The sequence below is a fragment of the Salvelinus sp. IW2-2015 genome, unplaced genomic scaffold (genome assembly GCF_002910315.2).
Source record: "Salvelinus sp. IW2-2015 unplaced genomic scaffold, ASM291031v2 Un_scaffold2665, whole genome shotgun sequence".
NCBI lineage: Eukaryota > Metazoa > Chordata > Actinopteri > Salmoniformes > Salmonidae > Salvelinus > Salvelinus sp. IW2-2015.
This window is the reverse complement of record NW_019943971.1, coordinates 132,700-143,695: the sequence shown is the minus strand read 5'-3', so window position 1 is coordinate 143,695 and position 10,996 is coordinate 132,700. Positions and strand designations below refer to the sequence as shown.

At 41.2% G+C, this 10,996-nt stretch overlaps 1 pseudogene; it reads right to left on the bottom strand.

Moving 5' to 3' along the window:
- LOC112074503 (complement C3-like) overlaps positions 1–10,996 on the bottom strand; it is a 45,267-nt pseudogene that overhangs the window by 23,196 nt on the left and 11,075 nt on the right.

Here is a 10,996-nt window from a genome sequence, read left to right as displayed (position 1 = left end):
TCAAACCTGCACACCCAAAAGATTAGTTAGGAGGTTTGAGGTGGTGAGCCCCCAGAGCCAACCAGAGCTGTATCTGTTTATGTTTGGTAGATTTATGTTTGTGTGTTATTTTGATTTTATTTTGTATTATATTGTAATTTATTGTTGGCTCGTATTGTTTATAAATTTTTTTTTTTATTTTTTTTATTTTTTATTTTCTACAAAAAAGCTCCTGTATTGGTTTTTAACTTGTCCGCATAACATCACCAAGAAATAACCATGAAATTGCAGTTTCTTTTCTGTATGCACCACCATGTTGAGACTTTCTGAATTTTCTTTATCAACAGTTCTGAACATGTATTTTTTTTTTGTCTTCATCTTACACGCTCCACAAAATGAAGTTCTTACACCTGCTCACAACCCTCCCCTCAAAACCAAAAAGGGGAGAACGGAAACACTATCTTAAATAAAATAACACACATCCTAAATCTGAATGAATGAACTATTCTTATGAAATACTTTTTTTTCTTACATAGTTGAATGTGCTGACAACAAAATCACACAAAAATTATCAATGGAAATCAAATTATCAACCCATGGAGGTCTGGATTTGGAGTCACACTCAAATTAAAGTGGAAAACCACACTACAGGCTGATCCAACTTTGATGTAATCTCCTTAAAACAAGTCAAATGTAGGCTCAGTCAGTAGTGTGTGTGTGGCCTCCACGTGCCTGTATGACCTCCTCTACTACAACGCCTGGGCATGCTCCTCTGATGAGGTGTGAATGGTCTCCTGAGGGATCTCCTCCCAGACCTGGACTAAAGCATCCGCCAACTCCTGGACAGTCTGTGGTGCAACGTGGCGTTGGTGGATGGAGCGAGACATGATGTCCCAGATGTGCTCAATTGGATTCAGGTCTGGGGAACGGGCGGGCCAGTCCATAGCATCGATGCCTTCCTCTTGCAGGAACTGCTGACACACTCCAGCCACATGAGGTCTAGCATTGTCTTGCATTAGGAGGAACCCAGTGCCAACCGCACCAGCATATGGTCTCACAAGGGGTCTGAGGATCTCATCTCGGTAACTAATGGCAGTCAGGCTACCTTGGCGAGCCCATGGAGGGCTGTGCGGACCCCCAAAGAAATGCCACCCCACACCATGACTGACCCACCGCCAAACCGGTCATGCTGGAGGATGTTGCAGGCAGCAGAACGTTCTCCACGGCGTCTCCAGACTGTCACGTCTGTCACATGTGCTCAGTGTGAACCTGCTTTCATCTGTGAAGGCACAGGGCGCCAGTGGCGAATTTGCCAATCTTGGTGTTCTCTGGCAAATGCCAAACGTCCTGCACGGTGTGGCTGTAAGCACAACCCCCACCTGTGGAAGTCGGCCCCATACCACCCTCATGGAGTCTGTTTTCTGACCGTTTGAGCAGACACATGCACATTTGTGGCCTGCTGGAGGTCATTTTGCAGGGCTCTGGCAGTGCTCCTTCTGCTCCTTCTTGCACAAAGGCGGAGGTAGTGGTCCTGCTGCTGGGTTGTTGCCCTCCTACGGCCTCCTCCACCTCCTGATGTACTGGCCTGTCTCCTGGTAGCGCCTCCATGCTCTGGACACTACGCTGACAGACACAGCAAACCTTCTTGCCACAGCTCGCATTGATGTGCCATCCTGGATGAGCTGCACTACCTGAGCCACTTGTGTGGGTTGTTAGACTCCGTCTCATGCTACCACTAGAGTGAAAGCACCGCCAGCATTCAAAAGTGACCAAAACATCAGCCAGGAAGCATAGGAACTGAGAAGTGGTCTGTGTCAGTCACACCTGCAGAACCACTCCTTTATTGGGGTGTCTTGCTAATTGCCTATAATTTCCACCTGTTGTCTATTCCATTTACACAACAGCATGTGAAAGTATTGTCAATCAGTGTTGCTGGCTAAGTGGACAGTTTGATTTCACAGAAGTGTGATTGACTTGGAGTTACATTGTGTTGTTTAAGTTCCCTTTATTTTTTTGAGCAGTGTATTTTCCTGCATTGACAGACAGGTTGTGGTCAAAGCACGTCTCTGGAGCCGCCGAGCCTGAAGAGGTGTGTTAACCCTGCTGTTGGGTTCATTGCGGCCAGCATTAGCAGGTCAAACAAACGACTAAAATGAATGAATCATGAGTCTCGAGGTCAGTCAAAAGAGTCGTTCAAAAATAATGAATTGTTCGCAAACTGCACATCACTAGTCAGCACCGTAACCAGCTTCGCCAGGCCAAATATCCACACTCCTTTCATACACATGAATATCTGATCCCTATTGAAACCGGGGTTCCTACTTTACTCGTAAAATTACTGTCCATTACTTTCACTACAAAGTTTGAGGATATTTTTTTAGTGGCTCAGCAGGATTTCCTTGATTTGCTGGTAGGAACTATTGTGGGAAATTGCTTGAAATTTGTATATGCTAACGATTAGTAAGGGGAGACTGGGGTAAGCTTGTCGTTTTATGGACCTGTTTGGATTAGTGATAACTTTTGTCCTCAGCATTTATCACCGTTCTGAATGTCTAAAGAATGTCCTTCTGAATCTGAACACAGAAATACTGGACATTTTCAATTCTTATGGTGGATTTACATTTTTCTGGTCTCGGTCTTGGACCCCTCGCCCCCCTCCCGGTCTTAGTCTTGGACCCCTCGCCCCCCTCCCGGTCTTAGTCTTGGACCCTCGCCCCTCACCGGTCTTAGTCTTGGACCCCTCGCCCCCTCCCGGTCTTAGTCTTGGACCCCTCGCCCCCCTCCCGGTCTTAGTCTTGGACCCCCCCCTCCGGTCTTAGTCTTGGACCCCTCGCCCCCCTCGCCGGTCTTAGTCTTGGACCCCTCGCCCCCTCCCGGTCTTAGTCTTGGACCCCTCGCCCCCCTCCCGGTCTTAGTCTTGGACCCCTCCCCCCTCCCGGTCTTAGTCTTGGACCCTCGCACCCCTCCCGGTCTTGCTTGGACCCTCGCCCCTCCCGGTCTTAGTCTTGGACCCCTCGCCCCCTCCCGGTCTTAGTCTTGGACCCCTCGCCCCCCTCCCGGTCTTAGTCTTGGACCCCTCGCCCCCCTCCCGGTCTTAGTCTTGGACCCCTCGCCCCCCTCCCGGTCTTAGTCTTGGACCCCTCGCCCCCTCCCGGTCTTAGTCTTGGACCCCTCGCCCCCCCTCCCGTCTTGGTCTTGAATCGTCTCGCTTTAGGTGGTCTTGGTCTTGACTCGGTCTCGCTTTAGGTGGTCTTGAAAACAACACTGTAGGTCTGTTAATTAAGTTGAGTTGAGTCTGTTGAGTCTAATTATTTTCTAACCAGATCTAACTTCCGTCCAAGTGGCCCCTGTATGTTACAGCAGAGAACTGAGCTCAAAATGATTGATTGCTCAATTAATCCAGCAATCAATCGATTCATCCACCCATCCATCAAACAGAGTTGAAACATATTTATTTTTTGGCATCAGGTGAAGAAATATTGATCCAGTCTACAATGAGACAGGCATCCAAACGTGTTATGGAAGGACAGAGAGTGTCTCTTGCTGAGGAAGAGGAGGAGGAGGAAGAGGAGGATGACTTTATGGAGGAGAGTGAGGTGACAGTAAGGTCTAAGTTCTATGAGTCATGGCTGTGGAGCGACCTGACGCTGCCCAGTGTGCCTGAGGACAGCAGAGACGGGTGAGTGAATGTGTGTGTTCTGTCCTCTCACCCCCTTATAGAAAGGACAGCAGTTTCCCTGCTCATAGGCTAAGACTTGGTTTAAATGTACGTACCACATGACCTGTCCAGGGAAAACTCTTTCTATGAGGGGATGACCAATTTAGTGATCCCAGTCGAAAGGGGAAAGGCCAAGCCACACCCCTCTCACCCTTAAAGGGATACTGCAAGTTCTGGCATTAAGCTAGTGTACCTGTAGACTTACAGTCATTGCACTAACGTTAGTTATCATTGGCTTGCTAAACTACCTATTTATTAGTATTTATTTATTTTACCTTTATTTAACTAGGCAAGTCAGTTAAGAACAAATTCTTATTTTCAATGACGGCCTAGGAACAGTGGGTTAACTGCCTTGTGTCAGCTCGGGGATTGATCTGGCAGCTTCGGTTACTAGTCCAACGCTCTAACCACTAGGCTACCTGCTCTAACCACTAGGCTACCTGCTCTCTAACCACTAGGCTACCTGCTCTAACCACTAGGCTACCTGCTCTAACACACTAGGCTACCTGCTCTAACCACTAGGCTACCTGCTCTAAACCACTAGGCTACCTGTCTAACCACTAGGCTACCTGCTCTAACCACTAGGCTACCTGCTCTAACACACTAGAGCTACCTGCTCTAACACTAGGCTACCTGCTCTAACACTAGGGCTACCTTGCTCTAAACACTAGGCTACATGCCTTCTAACCACTAGGCTACCTGATCTAACCACTAGGCCTACCTGCTCTAACCACTAGGCTACCTAAGAACTGATAATGAATCACATGGTGCAAGAAAGACTGCAATTCATTGGTTATTGAATGTTATGGACACAGCTTTGTAGAATCAATACACACACAGCCTCTGCTCAACCAACTCAAACTCAATAACTAATCTTTTGGGTGCTGCAGTTTGCAAACGACTGCGCTTATCACCCTCATGGTAGTCAAGCAATGAATTCCGCCAAGAGTCGTTCACAATCTAGTCTGGGACGGCCACAACTAGACCTCGTCTCAAATGTATCAAGAAATAATCTCATTTGTATGCCTAGCAATCAACAAATATACATTGTTTAAAGCACACGTTTACAAGTCTGTCACAAATGTCAGCTCCAATAAGCCCCCTTTGGTGAATGAAATGGGGCAGCAAGTAGCCTAGCAGTTAAGAGCATTGGGCCAGTAACCAAAAGGTTACCTGTTTGAATCCCCAAGCCGACCAGGTGAAACTAACGTGGCTATCATAAAGAACTACAAATGATCTGGACAAGACTGACGAATCGAGGCAAAGGTAAGAATCTCTGGATTAGCTAAATGTAGTAATTAATAAATTGATAATGTTAGCAAAGGTGTCAGCTAGAGATGACTTGCAGGGATTTGTAGTTTTGCATGACATGTYTACTTTGATGCTAATTAGCTGTAAAGTAAATAGAGCCGAATATATTGATAAAAGTCMCCTTGTCCGAGAGAGATKTACATGGTTATCARAACGTCATGCCAGGGTAAGCCTACACAAAACACAGCCCTTATTTTAAGTGTTTCTAAAATCCCCTGTGGGAAAAATGAATGGTGGAAAAACGATTGGCACCATTTCCGTTTGACAGCTAGGTTTTATGGGTATTATGACACCTCCACTGTGAAGCTCTAACAGCGACGCAAATGAACACAATTAGTAGAAAGATTTGTCATTTTTGACTGAATGAGTCGTAAAGATCAGAGTCAGTAAAAAGAGTGGAACTTCCCACCACGAGCGCTAACTGCTGACAATGATTCCTGTTTTACTCCGCTGGTTTCAGCTGGTCTCGGGGAGAAATGATGAGTCCTCATTGTTTCTGAGTAAAAATGKACCTGACACTGAGACAAGACTGATACACTCACTATGCATCTCGAGACCGGATTCGAGTACTACAACACTGCTGCCACAAACACCTAACAATTCATTAACCAGCTAGTCCACCATCATCAATGTTACCTCTTGAAATCCCAAAATCTGCAAAGTTTCTGCTATGTAGCTTGGTAAAAATGGGTCTGTCCAGGGTCAGCCTGAGTAGAGCTGTGGTGGTAGGGGGTATGGTGGTGGTAGGGGGTATGGTGGTGGTAGRGGGTAGTCTGGTGTCAAACTCCTCTCCCCTGTACTTGGAGCAGCAGTACCTGAAAGTGCCAAACAGTTTAGTTCAGTGCACTTCAGCTCAACAACTCAATTCAACTCAACTCAGCTCAAYTSAACTCAGCTCAGTACCTGAAGGCCTTGATGCATTCCCATCCCTCAGTGATGTAGAGGGAGCGCCGGGTGCAGGAGTAAGRCATGGGGATCTCTCTCAGGCCATCCTTACAACACTGACGCAACAGCTTCTCTCTGTAGTGGTTCTCTGAAGGGAGAGAGCTCAGAACCATCAATCTATCAATCAATCGATCGATCCACCTATCCGTCAATAAATCAGTCCCCCACTCAATCAATGAATCATTCCATACATCAACCAAAAATTAACATAGCACTGTTTCTGTCACTGACCCAGTTGAGTTCTGCGTTGCAACATCTCAGCAGAGCGCCTCCTTCTGGACCTCCCTGGGCACTGCATGCCTGCAGAAGAGATGGAAGGGAGGGGAGGGAAACACAGGAATGGCAAACAACRAAATTAAACTGTTCTACAAATCAAGAAACACAGATGTCTATACAAGCCCACTGGTCTGTCTTACTCAAAATTATGATTGGGCRACTCTGGAATGTTTTGCTTTTACTAATCTTCCCTGCAAGCTCACAGTAAACAAACAGAACATAGCAAACATGGCGTTTGGATGCCTGCAAAGGCTATGTTACCTTAATTTAACTAGGCAAGTCAGTTAAGAACAAATTCTTATTTACAATGACGGCCTACAAAAAGCCTCCAGTGGGAGCGGGGGCTAAAATTAAAGTAAATAAAAATATAGGACAAAACACACATCACGACAAGAGAGACAACATAACACTACATAAAGAGAGACAACATAACACTACATAAAGAGAGACAACATAACACTACATAAAGAGAGACAACAACCATTAGAGGAGTCAGTCAGTCAGTCAGTCAGTCCGTCAGTCCGTCAGTCCGTCAGTCCGTCCGTGTGCTACCTTGTCTAGAAGAGGTGGCTCCACCAGTGTTGGAGTAAAACAGTAGTCCAGCGTCAGTGAAGACACCCATGCTGTTGCTGCCCCCACCGTGGGTACAGCCTATGTCCCCCCCCTCCACCACCTGCCAGATCTGACGGGGGCACAGAGGAGTCAGAGGAGAGGAGTCAGAGGAGAGGAGTCAGAGGAGTCAGATGAGAGGAGTCAGAGGAGAGGGGTCAGAGGAGAGGGGTCAGAGGAGAGGGGTCAGAGGAGATAGGTCAGAGGAGATGGGTCAGAGGAGAGGGGTCAGAGGAGAAGGGTCAGAGGAGAGGGGTCAGAGGAGAGGGGTCAGAGGAGAGGGGTCAGAGGAGAGGGGTCAGAGGAGAGGGGTCAGAGGTGTGTTATCCAGATGGTAGCTTCAGATGATTGGCTGATCGACTGACCCCTCCACTGTCCCCATTACTCTCCTATCTGTGTCTCTGTCTATTGATTTCCACAGACCCACACAGTCTCCCTCACCTTCCTCTGTGTGAGCCTCTGTCTGTTGAGCAGGAACACAGCGTTGTCCACCACCACCAGACTGACCATGGCTCCTGGGTCTCCTCTCACCTGGAAGTTGAACCCTYTCCCTGGGTGGTAATACTCTGRGGGCCTGGAGCCAGCTGGACCAACACTCAACTGGGGAGGGGGGGGAGAGAGAGACAATGATATTTGAAATGTCTTTATTCATTTGGAACTTCTGTGAGTGTAATGTTTACTGTTAATTTGTATTGTTTATTTCACTTTTGTTTGTTATCTACTTCACTTGCTTTGGCAATGTTAACAAATGTTTCCCATGAACGAAGACGAAAGACGGCACAGTACGAATCAATCAAGCATAGAAAGAATGAATATGTTCAACAATATCTACAAATACACACTAAAAGATTACACCAAACAAAAGCATACTTTTTAATACCAATAGAAATATATAAAAAGATGTCAAAAGGCTGACAGTACCAAAATTAAAAGAGAAATGTTAAAAATCAATAAAATAATGTTAAACGGCAAAAACACAAACAGAAGGACTAAAGAAACTATAAAATAAAAAAAAAAACACAAAAGTACTTAAAAAAAAAATAATAAAAAAACTATAAGCCATGGGTCTACTCTCAATATCAATAATATGAAATCGTACTATAAAAAAAACCAAAAGAAAAAAATGGAAAAGTTGATAAACCTACAACAGGATTAATACAATAGTTCTAGAGTAAGAAGCGCATTATAGGAATAAAAATTTAGGAAATACTTGTAAATACAATGTCACACACAGTTGCTAGGTTATACTAATGGAAGTTGAATCACGCTTCCTCTCTATATTCACTCAGACCCTTAGAGTGAAATGGAATAATCTCTGGGGGCCTGGAGCCAGCTGGACCAACACTCAACTGGAGAGGGGGGGGAGAGAGAGACAATGATATTTGAAATGTCTTTATTCATTTGGAACTTCTGTGAGTGTAATGTTTACTGTTAATTGTATTGTTTATTTCACTTTTGTTTTTATCTTCTTACTTGCTTTGGCAATGTTAACAATGTTTCCCATGACAATAAGCCCCTTGAATTGAAATGAGAGAAAGAAGTGGAACATGAGAAGCTGGTAGTTGAACCCTTTCCCTGGGTGGTAGTACTCTGGGGCCTGGAGCCAGCTGGGGGGGAGAGGGGGGGGGGTTGTTTTGGTCTAACACGACATAGGTCTGTCATCACCATAACGTAACACATCAGGTCCTTCCAAAAACTGTACTGAAGGATATAAGGAGAGAGGACAAAGAAATATGACTTTGTCCAAACATGACAGTTTGCGTTCGTCTGTACAATCAACACTAATCAGTGATTATGTCAACGCAGGAGGAAAGGTATCAAGGAAGGAATTAAGGTTGTATTTGACATGAAACATATCCTGGGTTGTCCAGTCCACTCACCGCCCCAACACAGGCATCCTCCACATCCCACCAACAAGAATCAGCCACCACTCCGAAGTCCCCGCCCACGGCAGCATGTAGAATGCCACAACGCGAAATGAGGGCATCATCTCCCGTGAGTAAATGGTCAAAAATAAATTGGTATAGTCCTGACGAATCTAGTCTCTTGAACGATGATTTTGCCCTTTGCAACACCTGTAGGAGGAGTTTGAGGCACACTTCTTTTTTCAAAAAATAAAAATTATTAAAAATTTAAAAAAAATGATATTATATTAAAATAAAAATACAAAGATATAAGAAATTATTAAAAAAAATATATTTAACTAATAAATAAGTAATTAAAAATAAAGTAAGATAAGTTTAATTAACAATTAACAATTAAAAATAAATTAATAACAAAAAAAAATAAAAAAAAAAATTAAATAAAAAATTAAAAATAAAAAATATAATAAAAATAAATATTAAAAGGTAACAATATTGATAAATAAAATAAAATAAAAAAAAAAAAATAAAATAAAAAAAAAAAAAATAATAAAATTAAAAAAAAAAAAAAAAGTAAAAAAAAAAAATATAATTATTAAAAATAATAATAAATAATTAACAGTAAAAATTTTTATAATAAAAAATAAAATAATAAAATTATAAATAAAAAATAAAAAAAAACAAAAAGAAAATTAAAAAAAAAAAATAAAAAAAATAAAAAAAAAAACAAAAAAAAATAAAATAAAACTAAATAAAAAAAAAAATAAAAACATAAATTAACAACACAACACACTTAAAAATAAAACAATAAATAAAAAAAGAAATAAAAAAAAAATAAAAAAAAAAAATTATTTATACAAATAAGAAAAAATAAAAAAATATAAAATTATATAAAAAATAAGAATAAATACAAAAAAATAAGAAAAAAAAATATAGTATAAAAAAAATAAAAGAAATAAAAGAAAAATAAAATATTAAAAAAATAAAAAATAAATAAATCAAAATAAAAATAAAAAAAGAATAAATATAATAATTAAAGAAAAAACTAAAAAAATATAGAAATAAGAAGAATAAAAATAAAACAATATAAATAAATAAAATAAAAAAATTATAAAATAAAATAATATAAAAGAAAAAAAAATTCAATATAAAATAAAATAAATAAAAAAAAAAATCAAAAAAACAGTAAATAAAATATAAAAACAAATAATAAAAAAAAAACAAAAAATAACAAAAAAAAGAAAAAATGAAAAAAGATAAAATATAATGATAAAAAAAAATAAAAAAAAAATAAAAATTAAAAAACAAAAAATAAAAAAAAAGAAAAGAAATATAATTAAAAAACAAAAGAACTAAAAAAGAATTGAGTCAACAATCGAAAGAACGAGTTAGGTCATTGTTCTAGAACTTTCACGAACCCTTCTAGTCATCAATTGGCAACAAATAAGATGATAATTATGACCCACTTGAATTCAAACAAAACCTGATAGGAAAGGAGTATATTATGAGAAACAACAAACTTCATTTTTTCACAAAATATTGCCTTTGGAATAAAAATGGAAGACAAGTGTACATTTTGAAAGAAGAGCTACAACTATAGAATACTGTGGAAGCTATATATGTGGTCAAATATGGTAGAAAATATAAATATACAGGGTAACTTGAAAAGACTTGATTTTGGATTGTCAAAAATCTGGACATTACAGTTTGCACTCACCAGCTGTTCAATTGAATGTATGCTACTCCATTGTACTATATCCACTCACCAGGTATGTGAGGTGAGTGATGAGTTCCCTGTGGCCTTGCGGCAGCGTTGATGTGTAGACTGAGGCCAAGGCTCTGCCCCAGAGAGACTGTGGTGGTCCCAGTGGAGATATACAGGTAGTTCTGTCTCTGTTTGTCAAAGGGTGTGTAGGGGTGAAGGGTCATCTGCTGTCTGGCCTGCTGCTCTGGCTGTAGGCCCGTCTGTTTGGTCTCAGCCTGTGTGTTTGGATTTAAGACACACACATGAAAACCAAGACACACAAGTACACGACTAATACGCAAAACCAGCATACAACAAAGATAACAAACACACGTATACACATAAATAGAATATAAAAAAAGAGCCACAACAAACAACAAAACAGGTTAACACCACACAATACATGCACACACCACAGGTACAACACATACATGGCACACACCAACAGATAACAATTAATAAAAAAAAGCACACAACACAAGGTAAACACATACATGGCCACACACACAGGTACAGCACATACATGGCCACGACACAACCAGGTTTACACAC